The following is a 24,667-nucleotide window of genomic DNA, read 5'->3' as shown; positions in this document are numbered from 1 at the left end:
TATACTACAAAGCTACAATAATCAAGACAGTATGGTACTGGCACAAAAACAGATATATATATCAATGGAACAGGATAGAAAGCCCAGAGGTAAACCCACGCACATATGGTTACATTATCTTTGATAAAGGGGGCAAGAGCATACAATGGAGAAAAGACAGTTTCTTCAGTAAGTGGTGCTGGGAAAACTCGACCGCTACATGTAAAAGAATGAAATTAGAACACTTCCTCACACCATACACAAAAATAAACTCAAAATGGATTAAAGACCTAAATGTAGGCCAGAGACTACAAAACTCTTAGAGGAGAACATAGGCAGAACACTCTATGACATAAATCATAGAAGGATCCTTGGCACTTGACCCACCTCCTAGAGAAACGGAAATAAAAACATAAATGACATATGGGACCTAATGAGACTTAAAAACTTTTGCACAGCAAAGGAAACCTAAACGAAATGAAAAGCCAACCCTCAGAATGGGAGAAAATATTTACAAATGACATTTTTGCAACTGACAAAGGATTAATGTCCAAAATATACAAGCAGCTCATGCAGCTCAATATCAAAAAAACAAACAACCCAATCCAAAAATGGGCAGAAGACCTACGTAGACATTTCTCTAAAGAAGATATACAGGTTGCCAACAAACACATGAAAAGATGCTCAACATCACAATCATTAGCGAAATGAAAATCAAAACTACACTGAGGTATCACCTCACACCGGTCAGAATGGCCATCATAAAAAGTCTACAAACAGTAAATGCTGGAGAGGGTGTGGAGAAAAGGGAACCCTCTTGCACTATTGGTAGGAATGTAAATTGATACAGCCACTATGGAGAACAATATGGAGCTTTCTTAAAAAACTAAAAATAAAACTACCATATGACCCAGCAATCCCACTACTGGGTATATACCCTGAGAAAACCATAATTCAAAAAGAGTCATGTACCACAATGTTCAATGCAGCACTATTTACAATAGCCAGGACATGGAAGCAACCTAAGTGTCCATCGACAGATGAATGGATAAAGAAGATGTGGCACATATATACAATGGAATATTACTCAGCCATAAAAAGAAATGAAATTGAGTTATTTGTAGTGAGGTGGATGGACCTAGAGTCTGTCATACAGAGTGAAGTAAGTCAGAAAGAGAAAAGCAAATACTGTATGCTAACACATATATATGGAATCTAAAAAAAAAAAAAAAAAAAAAAATGGTTCTGATGAACCTAGGGGCAGGACAGGAATAAAGACCCAAGCGTAGAAAATGGACTTGAGGCAATGGGGAGGGGGAAGTGTAAGCTGGGACGAAGTGAGAGAGTAGCCTTGACATATATACACTACCAAATGTAAAATAGATAGCTAGTGGGAACCAGCTGCACAGGGAGATCAGCTCAGTGCTTTGCAACCACCTAGAGGGATGGGATAAGGAGGGAGATGCAAGAGGGAGGGGGGATATGGGGCTATACGTACGCATATAGCTGATTCACTTTTTTATACAGCAGAAACTAACACAACACTGTAAAGCAATTATACTCCAATAAAGATGTTAAAAAAAAAAGATATCATGGATAATGTATCCTGATGTGAGTTGTATAAATGAATAAAATGTTTTATAGACTGAAATGCTCTTATAGAGCTTTTTAGCCACACAGACTCTAAGATATGGAGGTACCAACCTAGAATGACATTGAACAAATTGAAGCAAATAACTGCTCTCCAAAGTATTTTAAAGGTGCCAAGAGAATCTGTAGAGTATAGTGGTTAAGGGCACACACACTGGAGCCAGATTGGCTGCCTTCAAGTCCCATTTTATTTATTGGCTTGGCCAAAAAGTTCATTCGGTTAGTTTACTCAAACCCGAATGAAGTTTTTGCCAACCCAATACTTTCCAGGTGAGTTTCTAATGACAATTACTAATGTGTGCCTCACTTTCCTCATTTGCAAAATAAGCGTAACAGTGGTCCCTAGCTCATAGATAGATTTGTTGTGATAATTCAATGAGCATACCTAGGTAAAGCACTTCGATCTGAACCTGAGGCATAGGAAGTACTATAAAGTGCTTTTTAATGCTACTACTATTCTAGTAGTTTTCTAAATGCAGTGCCAATTTCAACTGACAAACTAGATTGTGAGTTTCTGAGTTCAGGAGATTGTGTCATCTTAATCCTTTTTTCCTTCTCATTGCCCAGCAGGTGGTTTATGTAACATGTGACATCACACACACAGAAATAAACAAACCAACAGCCCTTATCAAACAGTATTTCCTGAAGTGTCCTCTTAATAATTGTTGTCAGCATCCAACTGCTATAGATATCTATAGTTTACCTGAAGGATTGAGTTGATTCAGAACTTTATGATGACAATCCAAGTGTTAAAAAAAGTCATACTGTACTCCAAAATCAGCTTTATATAATATACAATAAGCTTTGCTACTCTGTTAATTTAATTATAAATACAACAAATTATGGATTCTGTGCCATCGTATGCTAATAAAATTTCTCACACTCTCCTCAATGGTATTATTTCCCAATTTGTTCTTTGGAAATCCTTAAGCCAGTATGGCTGGAACAGTAATATTCTTGTACAATGTATATTGACCTCCTTTTTCTAGAATTTTTCAAATTCTGCTAATCTTTTTAAATGTGTTTTACGCTGGGGTCACATTTTCCTACACCAGGATCCTTAATGTTATATGAGAGAACAACATTGCTAAAGAGGATTTTCCTTCTTACATCATACACTTCATGCTGCTAAATTCTTGCTTTGCTTCTATATCCTAGGAAGGATGATTGGGGCTGTAGCAGTATCTATCTCCTTTGAGTTGAATATCGTGTCCTGAGGCAGTGTGCTCTGTCATATTCTGGTGTATACATCAACATGTCACAGTACAGTGAGGGATGGAGGATGTTGTTGTTGGTCTTTTTTTTTTAAATTTCCGGTGGGAAATGGAAAATCCTAATTGGAGTGTGAAGTGAAAATGATTTTCCATTTGCCAAAGCCGTGGACAGCATATGCTTCTTGGATGTCCTGACTAAAAAGTTTCATTGGCGGGTTATCTCAGGACAGTTACTGTTTAACCTCTCCACCTCTGATTTAGAGTAGGCTGCCTTTGCCTTCAGCCAGTACTCAATATGGATCTTTTAAATAAATTACTATGAATGTTAAGACATTTATTTCCATATCCAGTGTGAACTGACAACTGAAGTAGTATACAATGTAATAAAGAAGAGTAGAATGCAGTGTAAAGTATAATAAAGAGTGAATGCCAAATATATATAGGACTAAGATATTTTAAATTGGTGTAAGGAAATAAATGTGAAATTTATTTTCACATTTTAAAAATTTCCTCAAGACAGTACTTTGAATATTGTATCACATAGTATTCTGGCTTAATAGTGTGAATTAAAAGAATACAAAGTTTAATAGTTGCCACCTCAAAATGCAGCAGCTTGAAAAATTTATTAGTGTTCATGCGTCTATAGATCACCTGGTTTGTTCTTATTTGAGCTGAGCTTACTCAAGTCTATGGTCAACCTTGTTTTGAATGCTCAGCTCTGCCAGTTTTAGAAGGGCCGTGTCATATGTTTGAGGGTCAAATATCTTTACATTAGTCTGTGATTTCCTCATCTGTGACAATTAGACTCTTCTCCACATCATCTCTTATATTCCAGAAGGCTTTTCTGGATTTGTTAAGTTGGCAGTAGCCAGGTTCTATGTAGAAGTATATTAAGACCTTTGAGGTCCCTGCTTGGAATTTCACACAAACATTCTGTTGGACAAAGCAAGCCACAGGGTTAGCCTATATTCAAAGTTTGGGGAAATATACCCTTTCTATGGCTGATGTGGTTTGAAAGTTACATTGAAAATGGCTTTGATACAAGAATTATTGAGGCGATTTTTATAATGTCTATTCCATAACTTTAAGAAAATGTACTAAAATATCTATTTTATCATTTATGGTTTGTCTTTCTTCTGTGGAGAACACTAGTAACATAAAATATTTTAATTGCCATCTTTAACCGTACATCTGATTTTTAAAAAGCCTATTACATAGCCATTTGACATTTTAAAGTTGTTGTTCTGCCATTACATTGTTATGTATTATCTCTGTAGAGAATACTATTGGCTTATTCTTCAAACTGAGGTAAGGGTATCTTGAGACTACATGAAGTATTGCAAAGGATAACTGGACAAGGATAGAGGATAGGTTTCTAGTTAATCAGCCACAGTGGAAAGTTCTGAATTCAGGCATATTTGGAGTAGCAAAATACAGTGTCTCCCCACAGAGAATTTACAGATTATTTGAAAAATAAAACAACAACACAGAAAATAGTATTTTGTGTAGCTGCACAGCCTTACCCATTGTTGTAGCATCAGGTGCATTCTGGAGGAAGCACAGGGAGAAATGATGTTGGGAATATTGATGTATCATGGAGAGTATGTTTGCCTTAGTGATTTTGGAGTTTATCATGAAAGAGACAGGAAGACACCAGTGAGTGGACTTGAATAATTTTATGTCCTAGGAAGGAAAAGAAAGAGAACTAGCATTAAGTTAGCACTTACCATGTTCAACCTCTGATGCTTCTTGCCAAATGGTATGCTATTTTATTTTCACAGGAATCCTAGAGCTGATATCATCTTCAATTTACAGACAAGGATACTGAATCGGATAGGTTAATTGATTTATCTAAAGTCATGCATCTACAAAAAGTTATAAGATTTTATACAGTTTGTTTAATTCACTACTCTGTTTTCCCCTATATTAGAGATTTATCTAGAAATGGTGTTGAGTAGCACTTTAGTTGAAATTATTGGGAGTTGATTAAAATATCTAGATTAAATATAATGCAGATTAGAGCCAAGGAGTTTCCTGTGAAGGGAAGAGAAACAAATGCTTTGGCATAAAATTTGGTGAATGTCTTTTAATCATGTGACCTAGAATGTTGAGCTCTCACAAAATTAATTGAAGCAATGCTTGATGAAAAATTATTACCTATGTGCAAAAATAATCGAGTGAAAGACAGTTTAAAATTAAGCTAATTAAAACTATTCAGTATGTTTCTACAATCATGGAAGCACTGTGTTTTATTTTGGCTCATTCAGTTATTTTATGTATTCTGCAAAATGGCTGAGTTACTATTTCCATCCTCTATATGAGGCAGAGATATTTTTCAGTATAATTTTGGAAATTTTTCATAGAAAAATGTGTATAGGTGCAAAGACATTATTTGACTTTATTTGTCAGTAAGCTATAAAATATTCATGCACAATATTTCATTTATTCTGATAATGTGAGAATGGTTTTCATGCTTATTGCAAATGCTTATTCTGAAATAAAATATTTTCTTCCTTTTACATATGCATTATACAACTAAAATATTTTAACTGGTACAACAGTACTAGCTGAAAGTGATTCAAATCAGACACATGCCGTGATACAAGCCAAACACTTTCTTTTTTTTAAATTTAAAATTGTTTTCTCATAGAATAACTCATATTTTACCCTTGAAGGATTTTCTTTCTTTCATTTGTGGAAAGACCAGGTGGGTCACACAGGTCATTCACAGTTATGAAAGAAACAAAAAATCTCTCTTCAGAGGTGAGATATCCTTTATTTTTCACTGGAAAACAAATTATTTGCTTGGATGGAAACCTTTTGTATAGCAGTGTAATTGCTGATATCTGTGGGGTGGCTTGGAAAATGAGATGCTCTGTCTCAAGGAGTTATAACTTATCCTTGTGCTTATAACTTATAACTTATCCTTATAAAATTTGAATAAATAAATGGGAGCCGACCTTGGAGTTTCTTGCAGTGAAGAGATACATGAAACACAGCTGAGAAATCAGGACTAAACCTCAAATGATAACAACTAAACATGGTAAAATTATTTAGCAGTGGGATTAGGCTTTTTTTTGTTTGTATTATGTACACTATAAACATTTTTCTACATTTTTTCATAAAGATTTTGATTCTCCCTGGTCTCCAAAAAGCAGATGATATGTATATAAAGCTAATAAATGTTTAAGAAATTAAAATGTAATCATCTTTAGCTGTCTTATTTTTGTTTAATTGGAATAATAACATTGTGCCAAGTGATCTATACAATAGGAGATAAATGACTTATTCATTAATTCACTCAACTATTTATTGAATGCCAGCTATGAGTCAAACTCTCTTCTTGACACTGTAAGTTGAGCAATAACTGAAATAACCAAAATGTGTTTTATCTTAGAGTTTGAAACTAGTAGAAGCAGAAAGAATATAAACAAAAAAATATAGATCAGTTTGTGATAATGCTATGAAGAAATAGAAGGCTGCCTGGGAAGGCCTCTCTGAAAAGGTAATCGAGCTAGAATAAATATTTTAGGGAAGGGATAGAGAAAGCCTTGAAGGTGTCCAAGGTAGAAGGGAACCAAGTGCAAAGGCCCTGAGCGCAAAAGTGTTTGGTGTGTTCCTGGAACATCAAGGAAGTGAGTGAGGCTATATTAAAATTGTATGCTAAGCTGATATTTATGTAGAAGATAAGGAAGACTGGTTCTTATATAATTTAATATAAAATTTTATTAACTTTGAAATATCAAATTCTTATTCTCCCTGATATTTTGATTTAATTCTTAACTGATGTACCTATCAGTGTTCATGAATTTTGTTTGTCAAATTTGTGGTAATTTGAGGAATTTAAGGTAACATTAAAAACTTAAGATTTTTCTTCCTTCACCTCCTATTCCATCCATTACCCAATATTGGAGCAGGATTTAACACTGACATGTTCCAAAGAACTGAAAATAAGGGGAGAAGAGCATGATCAGTTGCAGAAACTAAGTTCACAGGGCATGCCTGTGCCTGAAATATCAAGGTTTTGACCAAAAATAGTTTACATGGAACCAGATTGGAAAATATAGTTTTGATATTGTGATTTATAATAATTATATATCTAGTCTTCATCCATTTCTGGCACAGAGCTTCTAAAACCCTTGGAATTTCGTAAGTGATGAGAGCATAAAGGTATCTTTTGTTATGTTAATTGGGTAACTTTCTGCTGGTTGCCAGAAGAACCAACCATGTGATTGGAGGGTTGGAACTTTCGGTCTTACCCCCTGATCTCCGGAGAGTGGAGAAGGGCTGGAGGTTGAATTGATGGCCAAATAGCTAATGATTTAATCAATCATGCCTATGGAATAAGCCTCCATAAAACCCCAAAAGAACATGGTTCAGAGAGCTTCTGGGTTGGTGAACTCCTGGAAATTTGGGATATTGTTGTGCCTGGAGAGGGCTTGGGAGCTCTGTGTTCTTTCCTCATATTACCCTATGCATTCTTCCACCTGGCTCTTCTGAGTTACATTCAATCTAGTAAGCAAAATATTTCTCTAAATTCTGTGAGCTGCTCTAGCAAATTAATCAAACCCAAGGAGGGGAGTCATTGGAACACCCAATCTTCAGCTAGTGGGTCAGAATTTCAGGTGGCAACCTAGACTTGAGATTGGCAAGTGAAGTGGGGTAGGGGGCAATCTTGTAGGACTTTTCACCTGTGGGATCTGATGCTATCTCTATGAAGTGTCAGAATTGAATTATAGGACATACAGCTGGTGTCCTAGAATTGCTTGGTGGTGTGGGAAAACCACCTCCTCCCACATTGTAACTGGGTGCAGAATCATAATAGAGAAAGCTGAATAAAATATTGTTTTCCTGAGAAAGGAACACAATATCGCAGGAAGTGTGTAGAGGAGAACTTAGCCATAGAGTTTGAAGGACAAAGGGGATTATTAGGACTGGCAATGTGATAGAGAACATTCCTCCTGGATTGTCTTTACCCTTAAAGATAAGCAGGTTGGCAATAGTAACAGGAGGAAGACCAGTGGTGCACCCATTTGGAAAACATAAGGGCAGGGAGTTTTCTACAGGCACAGACACACTATGTTCTGCAGTGAGATCCAAGTCAATAAAAGCACACAACGATGTTCCCAGTATAGAGTCTTCTCCAAACAGAGAGTTGACAAATACAAAGATAAAATTCTCCTGCTGACAATACAGCTCCCCGAGTTCCCAACCATTGCAGAAGATACTTAGACTAATATCAATGTGCCCTCTAAGAGTATCTGAGAGGAACCTAATCAAATCTAGGATAAATGTGAGGGCATCTAAGGAGTGCCCAGTCATTATATTTTTAGAAAATACCAGATTTCCATAGACTCCCATTATTCAATGGGTAAAAATGGAACATTTGGAAAGATTACTATATAGTTTTTAGAAACTTAAATATCAACCACTTACTTCCTGAAGCACTGTGTCTCCCTTCTTGATTTCCATGGCCCACACCAAGGGCAGGAACCTTAGAATGTTATATTTTCCCTAACACCTAAAAACGGTTCCTGCCTCTCAGATGTCCAATAAATATATAGAAAATAAGTGGATGGATCTCTTTGACTTTTCCTTTTAACATTACCATCGTAATTTCTTCTCAATCTGCCCAGCCCTAAATATGGCTTATGTCCTGAGCCTTCTTTACTCACACTCCCCAGTCATCCTAATAACAAATCTGGTAATGATGTCACTGATGCTTGGATCTGTAACTATTCATATCTTCAATTGTATGCTTGACATGTCTACCTGAGTATCAAAACCTCAAATTCAGCATCTCTAAAATTGAATTATTATTTTTCTTATTAAATCTGATTATCCTCCTAGATGACCTATCTCAGCCAATAGTGACTTTATTTACCCAGCTGCCAAATCAAAAACTTCGTCTTCACTTTTGATTTGTTTCTCTCTGTCCCCTACATCTCAACAATAAATTTTCTCTAAACCAGAAAGTAAGCTCTCCAATCCATCCACCTCTTTCTGTCCCCACTATCATCAACCTAGTTCAAGTCATCATGGTCTCTTACTTGAATAACTGCTTCAGCTTTCTAACTGGCCTGACTGCCCACTGTTTAGCATCCTGCAACACAATCTCTCCCAGATGTGAATCTGCTCACAGTTACTTGCCTATTTAAAAGTCTTTTGTGGTCCCATTGCTTTTAGGATGAAATTCAAAGTTCTTACCATGACTTTAAAAACCCTATGTGATCTTTCTCATATTTATTTCTCATTTCTCTCCACTTCACTTCCAGAAAATTTTGTTACCAAAACTAAATTTTTTTTTTTTAACTTTTTTGAATGCAATGTTGTTCTCTCTCATCTCTAGATCTCTGCACATGCTATTCTCTGTCTGAGAAACATTTCTCCTCTTTTTCTTCTCTCCCCTTTCCTAACCCTTCCCCTGAGCTAAAATCCCCAAGTCTTAGTTTTGGCATCATTTGATTTGGAAATCTTTTTATGATCAGTAAATCTGGATTAGGGTCTCATCCCAAACCTTGGTGCAATTCTATCAACAGACTCATCAAACTCTCTGTTGATGTGCCTAGGTTTCCCACCAGAATGTAATATCTGTGAGGGCAGGAATATGTTCCTGTTGACTGGTAAAGAGCATGTACATTGTAAGTGATCTATAAATAGTTTTAAATTAATAAATGAATGATCAAAGATATGCAACAAAGTGTTAACTGTGATTACCCTTGTGCAGTCTGATTAAAGATTTTATAATATTCTGCCTTATACTTTTCTGTTTTAACTAAATGTTTTCAATTAACATGTGATGGTTAGTATTTTTAATGTGTCAATTTGACTGGGCTAATGGATGCCCAGATAGCTGGCAAAACATTATTTCTGGGTTTGTCTGTGAGGGTGTTCTGGAAGAGATTAGCATTTGAATTGGTAGACTAAGAAGATCTCCCTTATCAATGTGGATGACATCATCCAATATGTTGAGGGCCTGAATAGAACAAAAAGGTGGAAGAAGAGTAAATTTTTTCTCTGTTGAACTGGAACATACACTTTATCTTGCCCTTGAATATTGGCATTCCTGGTTCTTGGGCCTCTTCAGACTCAGACTGAACTACATCATTGGCTTTCCTTGTTCTCCAGTTTGCAGAGGGCAGATCATGGGACTTCTTGATAACAGTCCATAATCTCATGGGTCAATCCCTATAACAAATCTCTCTCTTTCTCTCTCTGTATCTTTGTTTCTGACTCTGTCACTGTGTCTCTCTGTGGCCCCATATATATACATATATGTGTGTGTGTGTGTATATATATATATATATATATATATATATATATATCAGATAATATAATTATATATATATATATATATATATATATATATGATCTCTGCAAAAAATCTTATTTATATATATCCTACTGGTTCTTTTTCTCTGGAGCACCCTAATCTTATACACATGTATAATACCACTTTACTATTGATTAACCCAAATATAGCATTTCTGTATGTTTTAGGTTTTAAGGTATAACTGAGATGAAGTAGACTACAATATTTGTTGTTATACCTATGTGAGCTAATTCTATTTTTAAAACATCATTTGCTATTCTTACTTTCAGCCGAATTTTAAAATATTTATGCCTATTCTTTCAGCTGAGAAGGAGAAGTTTTGCATGTGTGGAAAAAAAGCACACTGTAGTATTCTTCTCTTAATTTTTGAATGTAATATAAAATAAAGTAAAATTTACTTTAAATATACTCATTACTTGAATGCTATCATGGAAATATGCATTACCAATTTACTAGTCTCAAATATATCTTAATATTCCATTTCCTTCTTCTCCAAGCCCCTTCTAATAATAAAGGTACACTCATTGAAAACTTAGCTGTCCTAAAATTTTACTCTTCTTGGGCTATTCACTTTTTTTTTTTTTTTTTTTAGAATTATATGACTATAAAATTTACCTTAATTTTGGGCCTCCTTGGGTTGTCTATCAAGAAGTTTAATGTTGCTCAATCAATGCTTGGTAACTGAATAAACTATCAATAAAATATTACTAGCTGACAAGTATGTTCTTAATCAAATAGCAAAATGAATTTATATAGTATCATTGACCCTATGCTCAGCATTTTTTTATCCTTAAAAACATTGGCAGTAGTTGTAATCAATCTTAGATTACTTAACCTCTCTGAAAAACAATTATTTATCTATAAAATAAAGATAATTAATTTCCTACCTTATATTTCTTATAGAATTAAATGAGATGATACATTTGAAATATATACATTGTACATAATAAGCACTCAATAAATGTCATTTCAAAGTGATTAGAAACATCTTGCCCATTATTCACAATCAGAGCATATGTATTCATTGTTTTTTTTTTTTTTTTCTATTTTGTAGAATAATCTGCATTGTGTAGTATCATGGCAGTCCCTTCTTGCCAAGTCTATGTAAATTTAATATTCCTCTAATGTTTTACTTGAGCTTTATGAGCTCTTAGAAAGAGTTATCACCCATCATTCCTGACTTATAAAGAAGCCTAATACAGGAAAAAAAACAAGTTTTTCAGTTTTCAATTATTACTGCTTTAAATCATTTTGTTTAGAAAATATCCAGAAACTTCCTATTAGAATGTTGATTATAGAGGTGATTAGGCACTACATTAAGTCCTTCAGTGGACTAGGGTACCACTTGGAAAAGTATCTCTGTAGTGAGTTAATTGGTACTCTAGACCAAGAGCATTACTGTATCTTCAAAAATGCCTTACTTTACCTGGGAAAAATTCATGAGAAAAAATCTTCCAACCAATGAAGACGTGGGATTAATACTTATACACTTAAAGTAACTCACTTTCTCAAAATAAGCGAAATTACTCTAATTCTAGTCAGATTTCAAAGCCCATTGTTATGATTTATTTCAACATTTACCGTATGGCAATAGTGCACTAAGCAAGCCAGAGTGACAATTCTACAAGGATACCAGTAATTATTCAGGTTAAACTAGTTTTATTACATATATGCCAAAACCCAATTTTTAAGCATGGATAACTTCATTTTACTTATTTCAAACTCAAAGTCATAGAGGACATCATACACATATAATAAAAAGCTTTAAGAATTTCAGTTGTTTGCTAGCCATCTGTGACAAGCTTCAAAAACTTGAAAAGGAAGACTACTCACAAAGCAGAGACTATGGGTACAGCACCAAACAATAACCCACAAATGAAAGAAGAAACTAAAAATTCAACCAGAAATAAACCCCTGATTGTTCTCCTGTCAGCCTGTCACCTACATGAAACAGCTGCTAAAGCAAAGACAGACACAGCAGCTGTTGCTACTAAGAGTACTAATGCTAAAGCTTTTCACAAAGACTTTTATTTTCATTAATATAAAACTGTGCCAACATATTTCATCAATCCGGTGACACTGCCCATCTCAATAGGCTCTCAATAAGGCCTCTGCCAGTGTCACAGTTTTGTCCAGTTTAGCATTCGTACCATTTTATTAAAGTATTAGAACTTAAGCTACTCTCTTCCCTGTTTTGTATATTAGTGAAGAAGATTTTAAAAAATCTTTCAAATAGGCATTCTTATTTGAAATGCCAATTTTAGACACACCAAATTCCTCCACATATTAGTCCATGGATAAAAGCAGGAAAACAGCTAATCTCGCAAGTACCTTCCAAAGAAAGAGACACAGCAAAGAGAAGTAACAAACAACAAAGGAAACCTGAAAATTCAAATATGAAGCATAAAATAATTCAGACCCCAGCTCTTATAACTCCTAAAGTTACTGTACCTCAATTTCTTTGTCTATGCAGCTCCCTAGGCTTGGAATGCCCTTCCATCCTTTTCTTTTCTTTTTTTTTTTAATTGAGGTATAGTTGCTTTACAATGTCGTGTTTCTGCTGTACAACAAAGTGAATCAGCTATATGTATACATATAATCCCCTTCCTCTTGAACTTCCCTCCCCCCACATCCCACACATCTAGGTCACCACAGAGCATGGACCTGAGCTCCATGTGCTATACAGCATGTTCCCACTAGCTATCTGTTTTACACATGGTAGTGTATATATGTCAATCCCAATCTCCCAATTCATCCCACTCCCTCTTACCCTCCCACCCCCGGGTCCACATGTCCGTTCTCTATGTCTGTGTCTCCTTTCAACTTGGTTACTTCTAATCATCCCTAAACATTCTTGAGACGAAATGTCACGTCCTCTTTTAGGTTCCCCTAGGCGGAGTTAAATAGGCCCTTATCTATTTGTTATTAATTTTATACATACTTCTATGTAACATTTATTATACTGTAATGTAAAGACCACTGTCTTGTGAACTACTGAGGGCATGAACTTGCTTTCTTCACTTGGTAATTCCAGTACCTAGCTCAGAACCTGTTTAACCTAAGCACAACAAATATTTCATGAGTGAATGAATAACAATATTGCCCCAATAGAAATTAGCCAAAGATAAAATTGTTATCTTCTGTACCTTGAACTGTATAACCTGGTATCAGAAAGATTTTTTCTACTGAAAGGAGAAGATACGGAGCAAAGATACTGAAGAACACATACAAGTCAAATTGGTATTCTGTTTTAAATAATTGGTGACCCTTTATTTTCCGTATGTAAAATGGAATCAGTTTTGCACATAACACTTTTACTATGGATTTAGAAACGTTAAATTTTGTTCAGAAGATAGATCAGGATAGAAGACATGGAATTATATCATCATAAATATATTTGATGTCACATATTAACTTTAACATTGAGAACAGATGTCTCAGAGAAGAAAAAGACTAGAAAAGGGACCAGTGGATTAAAAAATACTTAGAGAGATACTGTTCAACTGAAGACTTAACAATGAATATGTTAACAATTAGTAAAATCCAAAAATAGAATGAGATATTGTAGAAAGTAGCAAATTTTTTGTCCATGAAGATATTCAAACACTTGGTAGAGGGAATTCAGTCATTAAATGGACCGTAAGACTAGCTTAATTTTAAAGACTCTTTCTTTTTCTAAATTCCATAGTAGTAATATTGTAGTTACCAAAGTTAGGGTAAGACATCGTTTCAATTTTACGGCATATTTTAGCGCTTTTTTTTTTTTCTATTATAGTGCTTTAAGGACATTGTTAATGCTTCCTTTCATAAAATCAGTTCAGCTATGGGAAATCCCGGGTTTATACAAAGTTCCCTGGATTTGAAGTTAAAATAAAATTGCTATAGATTTTAGCTCAGTGTTTTTAATAATGTGTGATTTATCACTTTTGTGTTACCATATAACTCTAATATCTCAAACTCTGTCTCTACAAATGGCAAACTTTTGATTTGATTTTATTTATTTTGGGGGGGGCATCTTCCAACCTCAAAATGACTGCTCTCATCACTTTATTGTGCTAATAGTCCTCACCATTCAACACAGCAAGAAAAAAATAAAATGCATCTCGACTGGCAGAAAGTACTAAAACTGTCTTCATTCTCAGACAACATGATTGTCTATTTAGAAATCCAATGATAGCTATAAAAAAACTGTTAGACATAGCAAGTGAGGTGAGCAAATTGACAAAATATTGCACTGTATATGAAAGTATTAAAAATATAAAATAGTTATATATCTGAAAAATGTGTATAGGGCCTTTACACTGAAAACTGTAAAACATTTCTGAGAAAGTAAAGAACACCTAAATCACAGAGATAACCATGTTCACAGGGAGAACACTCAACATTGTTAAAATGCCTATTATCAGTGCAATCTCAATCAAAATACCAGTAAGCTCTCTTTTATAAATTGACAATATATGTAAAATATATATACAGTTATAATTCAACATAATATAATTTAATCACTCCTCTCCTCTTTCTCTCTCTCTCTATATATATATACATATATATATATATATATATATTTTTTTTTTTTCCCTAAATGAGCTTTCCTAATTTACCTTACTTCTACTGATTTTTGAAAGTAAGTTGTTTATCTCATATTTGTCATATTTGGGTTTTAAGATTTTTCAAGTTTTTTTAATATGCTATATGAGAAAAAATGGTTTATATTTTATTTTTCATTTCTGTGGTTATTAACTATGATTAACATTTTCATATATTCGTTTACCATTTGTATTTGTTATTATAAGGGAGGGGGGTGTCTCTTTCTGGCTAAGCTCTCAAACTACTAAAATGTTTCTCAAGCATCAATATTAGTGATATTCATACTCCACTTTTAAGCCTTTCTCTGTAATTTTTGTAGCAAGTATGAGATATTTGATTTCATACTTAACAAATATTAAAATTTTTTATAGTCAAGTAATATTTCTTTATGATTTTGCCAATAATATCTGAGCTGAGAAATTCCTTACCTAGAGTATAATAGATTCACTTTCATCTAGTTTTCCTTTCATTTCATTTCTTATAATTAACCTTTTAACTTTACTTGATATTTCCTTTGGTGTACATTGTGAAGTGAAGATATAATCTGTATATTTGTTTTGCTTTTTCCCCAATTGGTTGTGAACTAACTGCTTCATAATATTTCATGAATACCCTCTCCTTCACAAAGGGTCCGGAGTACTTATTTGGAGCTTGGCTATTTCTGATTAGTATCTTGCTACCTATTGATGTTGGCCTTCTAGGTCAAAGCTTTTCAGATCAATTTTTATTTTCAAATATTTTTCTCTTCTTTTCATGATGATATTCTTCTAAGTGAACAATGAATCATTTATCTACGTTCCAAAATGTCATCCAAATTAAAGTTTACATGACATTATGTTGTTGCTAATAATTAAATTGGTGAATGGGTCTACTTACAGTTTATTTTCTAAATCAAAGCAAGTGTTTATCTTTTTCACTTATACGTATCATCTTTATAGAAGTTATAAAATAAGTTACTCCTGAATATAAATTTTTAAAAAACATAAGTACTTAGTCATATACAGATGTTTTTCATGGGGTCATTTTAGGAAGCACAGTATCAGTAAACATATTTTCTCTTTCATAAATTCTCACTGAGCAATCATGATATGCTTGGTTAAATGCTATGTACAGGCATGGGTAATTATAAATAAAATGCATGGTCACTTATCCCATAGCAATCAAGGATTATGGACAATAAAGGGTTTTGAAATTCAAGATATATTAAGGAGCTTAGAATTGGTCTTGAAAGAAGTATAGTTCCTGAGCTGATTTATGACATTAGAAAAGTGGGTTTTTAGAAAAAATTGTCAGATTATCATCTGATTAGCTGTGTGCAGAATAAATTAGAAGGTGAGAAAGCACAGAAAGGAAAAGCAATTAAAAATATACAACAATAATACAAATGGGTCATTAAAAGCTAGGTAAGGATGGTAACAATACCATGGAAGGAAAAGAAATAATATGAAAAACATTACAAATGTAAAATTGATAGTAATTTAATCATTCAATAGATAATTATTAAACCTAGTGTGTGTCAGACACTGGGCAAAGTGAGAAGAGTACAAATATGGAAAAGCAAACTATTTGTCCTTTGAAAGCTCTCCATATAGAAAAAGACCAAGAAAGAGACAAATAACTCATAATAGCACTAGATATACACATTGTATAATCATGAACCGAAGTGTTACAAGTGACTGATATTATAAATACATGCAGAGAAGTGATAGATCTACCTGGCTTTCAATCGAGATTGGAATATTTATTCTGAATCTATTCATACAACAGATATTTGTAGATGGCATTTGGAAATTGTTAGACACTAAGGATACACAAGTAAACGCATAGCTATGGTCCCAACATATGTAAAACTCAAAATTTGGTGAAGAGAATGAATGTGTAACAAGGTAATTATCATACAATGTGATAAGCACTGGAATGGAAGAGATGATATATTGGTATGTGAGAACACAAAAGAGGGAACTAATCCATATATTGCACGTCAAGATGAATATTTATTTTTAAGCACAAATGAAATAATATTACAGAAAATTTTTGTGCCTTGGGCCAAAAAGCAAGAATCAATTTCATATTATCTAAGTTCTCTATGAATAAAAAAATCAAAATTAATAGATAAATTAATAATCATACATATATTTGGAAAGTAATAAAATTCAGTATGTAAGTTGAAGAAGAAATTATAGTGGAACTACACACTATTCAGACCCAAGAAAGATGAAACCCTATATGGCAAAATTTCTAGGATATAGATAAAGCAATATTTTAAAAGTAGTTTATACAATCATTAATGAATACATTGCAAAGAAGAAAGACTAAAGTGAGTTAGTAAGGTGTTTGACTCATTATATTAAAAAATGATAGAGTAAACTTGATGAAAGTAAAATAATGAAAATCAGAGCAGAAATTGAGATAAAATGCAAAACAGGAGAAAATTAACAAAACAAAATAATACATCATGGAAACGTTTTTTAAAGATAAAACTATGATCTTATTGGTGCAGAACATTGCAACAGAAGGCATAAATATGTGAAGTATGAAATAAGCAATATAACATCAATAAATATTATGTATTCCTAACAAATATTCTAAAATGTCAATACATTTGAAAATATTAAAAAATTGAACAATTTTAAGCCAAAAGTGTAGATTCCAAAACTGACAGAAGAGAATATCTGAGTAGATCTATAATTATTATAAAAACTCAGTAAAATGTAAAAAAAAAAAAAAAAAAATCACCCTACTTCTGCCTTTGGTAAATCTACTAATCAATCAGTCAGTCAGTCAGTCAGTCCTAGGCTGCTGTGAGTCAATTCTGTCAAATGTTCCAGGAAGAAATGTTTCCTATATTATATAATATTTTCTAAAGAATAGAAAAACATGGTAAATCTACCTAGTTTATTTTAGGAAGCTAGTATTATATATAATTGATATTAAAAACATTTAAATACATTATAAGAACAAATCTAGAGGAAAATTTCACTGATATAAATACATGCAAAAACCCTAAATAAAATATTAAAAAAGCAAATGTAGCAATAGAAAAAATACATGAGAAATTCTAGAAAGTCTTATAAAGAGTAACAAAATCCTACAGCAAACTTTATATATAAGGGTGAAAATACAAGCATTTCTTTTTAAAATCAGAAATAACATAAGGGTTTTTTTGAATTATTACACCTTCTATTCACTACTGTACTTGATGTTCTGTCCAGCAGATTGTACAGAAATATGATAGCAAAGTTATAAGTGTTGAAAAGAAATAAACACAAGATAGTTATGTTTTAAGAAAATATACAGAAGAAAATCAGAATGAATAAATGCAAGGCTGCTGGACAAAAGTTAGTATATAAAAGGCAGTTGTGTTCCCACAAGCAACATGTAACTAGAAAATATAATTTAAAAAAGATGCCATTTACATTAGTAACAATAATGTAAGGTATATAAGATCAAATATAACAAAACAAAAAATGTTATGAATTAATGATGAAACTTCCTTAAAGGAACTGAAAAATGTGATATATGCAAATATGTGCACATGAATGGAAAACTTCAATATTTTCAAAATATCATTTCTCCCTGAATTAATAAACTGAAAGCAAGTCCAATCACAATCTTATCATTTAAAAATGTGTTTGTAATTTGAATGAAGATTCTAAAATAAATATGAAGTAGTTGTGGGTCAGAAATATCTAAGAAAGTGTTGAGAATAATGTGGTTTATGAGCAAAGCTAAATAGCAAGGCTAAGTATAAAGTTATATTAATTAGGACTGTGTATCTCAGATAAACAAATACACCAAAAGATTAAAACAGAAGACCCCAAAACTGACACAAAAGCACATGGAGTTATTTGGCATATGACAGAAGCAGCATTATAAGCTAGTGGGAAAAAGATGAGCTTTTTGATTAGTATTGGGACATGTGGCTATTTCTTTGGAAAAATAAAATTACATCCCTACCTCACACCTCACTGAGACGTATTCCAGATGAATTAAAGGGCTAAATATAAAAAACATTTAAAACAAACATTTTATACTTACAGGAAAACATATAAAGCTAATTTTAACTCTTTGGGATTGGGACTTATAAGTAAGACACATGCATTCACAAATATCACCAACCATAAAAGACATACTGCTAAATTTAATTATATTTAAATTAAAATGATAGCACAGAGGAAATAAAGCACAAAGTATCAGGAGATCTGACAGATTGCAAGGGTTATTATTCAGATTCACTACAAGATAAATTAGATAATAAAAAATCAAACCAATTAGAAATGAATAAAGATTATGAACAGGACATTATTCACAGAAAAGAAAAACTTCAATAGTAAATATAGGTATATAGGTATAAAAAATATGGGTATAAAAAATGCTTAACCTCAGTAGTCATTAGGAAAATGCAGATTACAACTGTGAGATACTATGGATAGGCTAAAATTATAAATCTGACAATTATAGGTTTGGATGAGGATATGGGTGATAGTGTATATATGGTGATACCAAATAATGCTGGTGGGAGTAATACTTGGTATAAGCATATTGGGGTACATTTTGACGATATCTAACGTAGGTAAAAATCTGCATACCCAGTGTTGAAATAATTCTTCTTGTCCTAGAGGAACTCTTGCATATGTTCACAAGAAGGACTTTGCATAAAACTATTCAACTCAACATTTTTTCCTAATAGGAAAAAAATGAAAACGTCCTCAATGTCCAACAATAGGATGGAATAAAGAACATGTAGGATATTCATACAATGGAAGACTATATATATTAGTTAAAATGAATTAGAGCTACATGTATAGACCTGAAAATATAATAAAAAGTAAAAATGGATAAGAAATCTTAAACTGCCAAAAGATATATAAAGTATATACCTACTTACATAAAAAGTAAAAAGATAGAGAATATTACTGTATATTTTCACAGGCTACACATAGAAACTTCAGATTAATTCTGGTGAAACTAATGAATGAATGGATAAATATACATTTACCCTAGGAGGAAAAATTTTTAAATATAGACAGTTGGAAAATATATTGACTCTGCACTTGCGAAGACAAATTAGATTTTAGAAATCATTTATTCAGTAGCAACAGCCTCAAATTTTTCCTGATTAAAAATAATATGAACTCATGTAAAATATTCAAATGTGAAAAAAGATATAAAAACAGCAGATAATATATTGCCTAAAAGATGCCAGAATTTCTTGTGTCTGTTTTTACAAAATCTACATATAGTATTATACATACTGATTTTTAATTAGTTAACATTCTATATTAGACAAATTTTCAAGTAAACAGATAAAGGTCTGTATCATAATTTTTAATGAATGCATGGTAGTCCATTTTATGGTTAGGCCAACATTTATTTATGTAATTACCGCTGCTAAATGGTTAGATCATTTCCAATTATTTGTTGTTATAGAACATGGTAGGGAGGAAATTGTTTACATTTGTCTTTTAACATGCTTGTTTTGTTACTTCAGAGGAGTGACAGTTCGACGTATACACATTACCAAATGCCTGCCCAGAAGGGTTATATACTCATGTCTAATCCTGTGTTGTATCAGTCTTTTCAATCTTTTACAACACACTAGATGAAATAAATCTTATTTTTAGAATTTGAAAATCATACATTGCTGGCAATAATTATTTTAAATTTTTATTATTTTTCCTAAATTGACTCTGTAGGTTCATTTTCTCTTATGTGGAATGTTCAAATTTTTATCTATTTTAAAATTTTCCTATATACATTTTAGTGCTAAATCATTTAAAATATTTTATTATATAATAAAACAAAGATGTAGGAAACTGTATAAAATAAACATGTAGCTCAATGAATTACCATAAGTTAAGTACCCTCATAATATTGACCCAAATACCAAGGTCATGAAATAGAATTTTACTAGACACTACATGTGACCCAGCCCAAGAATGACCTCTTCTCTCCCTTCAAATGAAAACACTTCTGAATCTTACAGTTGTTTTATAGTTTTATAGTTGTTTTATATCACCCATGATGCATTTTTATTTTTACATTGACAGCCTGTATCTAGGTGCATTACTTCATAGAGTATTACAAAACGCTGATGTTCTAATTATATAAGTACTTTTTCACTAATTGACAGAATGTTCTATAAAGAGAAGCTTCCCCTCAACTGCTAGTTTCTACCCTATGGTAGTATTAATATAAGAAAAAAGGATAAATGTTAAATTCTTTATGTTTATTTGCCAGTTTTCTAGACAATGATTTGTTGCTATCCTTGTAAGGGGATCAGTTAGTTAACCCTGTATCTTTCATATGCAATTATATTTCTTGTTTCCCATTCTTTTTTTTAGTTTTTCTCTGTTGTCTTAATCTTTATGACTTTTAGGACTTTTCTTCTTTTCTCTTGTCATTCCTGGATTGGGTATAAATCTTGGAATGTTCTTTTTAAATCCAATATTAAAGATATTCACTTATATTTTCTTCAAGCACTTTTATTATCATCATAAATTTATGGCCATTTAATATTTTAAATCTTTAATCAATTTAGAAATTTCCCTCCAAATGGCTTGCAGTTGTACAAATACATAACATTCCTTTTTATTAAAGTATAGCATACATACAAAGCAGTACAGTTCAATGAAGTTCCAGAGTATACACACCTGTGTAACCGAATTAAGGCTCGTTCTCAGCATCCAGGAGCCTCCTTCTTGCCACCGTCAATTCAATATTCCCACTCTCTTCCTCACCCAAAGAACCCAACTATACTGATTATTAACACCAAAGATTATTTTTCTTTGTTTTCAAAATTTATATAATTGAAGTCATAACATATATATTCTTATATATCTGGCTTTCTTTATTCAATATTAACATTTATACAATTTCATCCATGTCATTGTATGTAATATAATTATTTTTCAATGCTTATAAAGCATCCTTCAGTTAATACAATGTATTTTCATTATTCATTCTACAGTTTATGGACATCTTCTTAGTTCTAGTCTTTGGCTATTATAGTTAATTCCATTTTGGTCATATTTTAATAAGGCTGTTTGTGCACATATGTATGAATTTATGATTTGTATATATCTAGTAGAATTACTGGGTTGTAAGGTATGCTTTAATCAATGCCACCAAATAGATGTCCAGAGTGTTTCTAGTACTTTCACTAACATGTGAGAGTTCTTACTGCTCCATATCCTCATCAAACCTTTCTTTTTTTTTTTTTTTAATTAATTAATTAATTTATTTTTGGCTGTGTTGGGTCTTCGCTTCTGTGCGAGGGCTTTCTCTAGTTGTGGCAAGTGGGGGCCACTCTTCATCGCGGTGTGCGGGCCTCTCACTATCGCAGCCTCTCTTGTTGCGGAGCACAGGCTCCAGACACGCAGGCTCAGTAGTTGTGGCTCATGGGCCCAGTTGCTCCGCGGCATGTGGGATCTTCCCAGACCAGGGCTCGAACCCATGTCCCCTGCATTGGCAGGCAGATTCTCAACCACTGCGCCACCAGGGAAGCCCCTCTTTTATTATGTTATTGTTCTTCTTTGTTATTGCCCATGATCAGTGCAATGTTTTAGTTATAACTATATGAAACATTTATTACATGATAGAACAAAATAATGAGCATTCTAAAAAATGGCCAATGTATGGTCAGCTGGAATTTGAATAATGGCTTAGAGCTAAACATGAATAGAATTGTAAATCCTCATGGATCAACTCATCTCCAATATACTGACATGAAAATAGAAGATAAAATATAATTTTCATGAAAATTAAGTGCAAGGTATTTTACTGTCTGAGAAGCTGCAGTAAGTAAGAAATATAAGATATTTGATTTCTTCATGCATTAAGTAGATTACACACCACCACCACCACCATCATCACCTACAGGCACCAAATTGTCATGTCTGGCTGTATGTAATCAGTTCAGTAATAATGAGTCATTTGTAGTCAATAAAAATTTTATACTAGGTATAGTATTAATTGCTTTGATATTAAATTTCTTTTTAAATTTTGGGATATTGTCATATGCCTAACAGTACCACATTCTCTTTCCCATTTAGTATAGTATACAGCAAGTCATCTTGAAGTGAGTGGTACTGTGAAATATTTAGTATAAGACTTCAGAAATCTAGTTTTTCTCTTCCCTACTTGCATTTTTACCATGTTGCCTTAGGTATGGATGGCTTCATTTATGTGGCAGTAAACACATATTTTGGCATACTAAAATTATTTAATTTCATTGAGGATATGTTGAAGATAAACAAAATTCATTTTGTCTTACTAATTGTGTCATCATCCCTTTTCCAAGTTACAAAGCATTTTCTTACTGAATAAGATTTTTATCCTCCATTCTCACTAAAGTTTGAAAACATTTTGATCCAAACAAGTTATTATTTAGAAAAGCATGTAGTATATGGGCTCAATCATTATACCAATAAAATAATATAGTAAACCTGTTTGGTTAAGTCCACAATAATAGAAGTTTAACACATGGACACTACTACTAAAAGGAAGATGTTAATTATCAAAAAAAAGAATTAGTGAATATTTGGAGAGAAAAAAAAAGAAAACAAAATTAGATGTTATTACACAGGGCATAAAGGGAATTGTAAAACATTCTTTTCATAGGGCAGGCCTGAAAGAGATAGGACAAAAAAAAAAACAAACTAGGTAAAGCTATTAACAGATGACACTTAAAAAAGGCAGAAATTTCTAATGTTGCTTATTTTAATTTGTGCCATTAAAAGCAATTGAAATAGGGACCTGTAGAATAAGAGGGCAAAGAACAAAGATGCAATGGGGAAAAGAATGGTTAGAGAAAGCACATTGCAAATGTGCATATTCCTGGGTATGTTAAAAGTATTAGGCACTGATGATTTGAATCATGAAAAAAAGCTGTTAGACTGTTTCTTATAATTCATTGAGAATCAGCAGGATATCTGAAGAGTCTTTAGCTACAGCTAAAATAAAAAAAAAAAAGTTCTGCTGAAAAGTGTACATTTATTTATCTTTTGTGCTTGTAACTTAACTAACAAAAGAAAATTTTTTCTAGTAGTTAGAGAAAGATGCACCATAGAATTTTTTAAGATTAAAAACTCTTGTCATACCAAATAATGGCTTCAGAAGATCCAAGAAAAATAATAAATGTAATCAGTCTTCATATTAGCAAGACTTTTGACTTTGTTCCACATGACATATTCATCAATAGACTGTTCAACTGAACTGTTAGACTCAAATGCAATTGTAGAATGACTGTGTACATGGCTTATCTAAAACATCATTATCAATAGTTCAGGCTGAGACTGGAAGACATAATAAGAAATGCTCTATAGAGACTTGGCCCAGTTCTATTTAACATTTTCATTCATGACCTAGATAACAACATGGAAAAGTTACTCTTTAAGGATAGGTTTAGCATACTAAACCACTGTAAAATATTAGGAAAAAAATCATCAGAAAAAATTTAAAAATGATATAAATCAATATTAAACAAATACAAATTGGAAAATAATTTGTACTGATAATGTCAGTGAAGTATTTACTTCCTCAGTGCAACATAAGTTGAAGATATATTAACCCTATTATACTGTTTATAAAAACCAGAAAGTGTGTTTGTTGGAATACAAACATATTTTAAGCTTTCATTGACTCATCTCATATTCAGCTGAGGGTTTCAACTTATTTAAAACACATTTTGAAAAACTGGAGGCACCAATATAAAAAAAATGGACAATTCTATTTACACGAAAAATGTGATCCATTGGTGATACAAGAGTATTTGAAGCTGGCAATAAACAAGGGAGTGTTTTAAGAAAATGCTAATGATTTCCTGCTACCATGAAAGTCAGAATATAATAACATAGACTTAATTGGGAGTATTGATAAGAGAAGAGTTCCATGATTTAGGTAT

The 24,667-nt window shown here is 32.6% G+C and overlaps 1 long non-coding RNA gene across 1 annotated transcript in view; it reads right to left on the bottom strand.

Moving 5' to 3' along the window:
* The window catches only part of LOC309660152, a 68,709-nt gene that overhangs the window by 18,327 nt on the left and 25,715 nt on the right, over positions 1 to 24,667 (bottom strand). Inside the window, exon 2 of the long non-coding RNA XR_014263211.1 lies at positions 4,367 to 4,526. This is a non-coding gene — a long non-coding RNA (uncharacterized lncRNA). The remainder of the gene's footprint in view (positions 1 to 4,366; positions 4,527 to 24,667) is intronic.

This window comes from Balaenoptera physalus (assembly GCF_965194825.1).
Source record: "Balaenoptera physalus genome assembly, chromosome: 4".
In the NCBI taxonomy this organism is placed as follows: domain Eukaryota; kingdom Metazoa; phylum Chordata; class Mammalia; order Artiodactyla; family Balaenopteridae; genus Balaenoptera; species Balaenoptera physalus.
The sequence above is the reverse complement of the archived record's forward strand: the minus strand, read 5'-3'. Positions and strand labels throughout refer to the sequence as shown.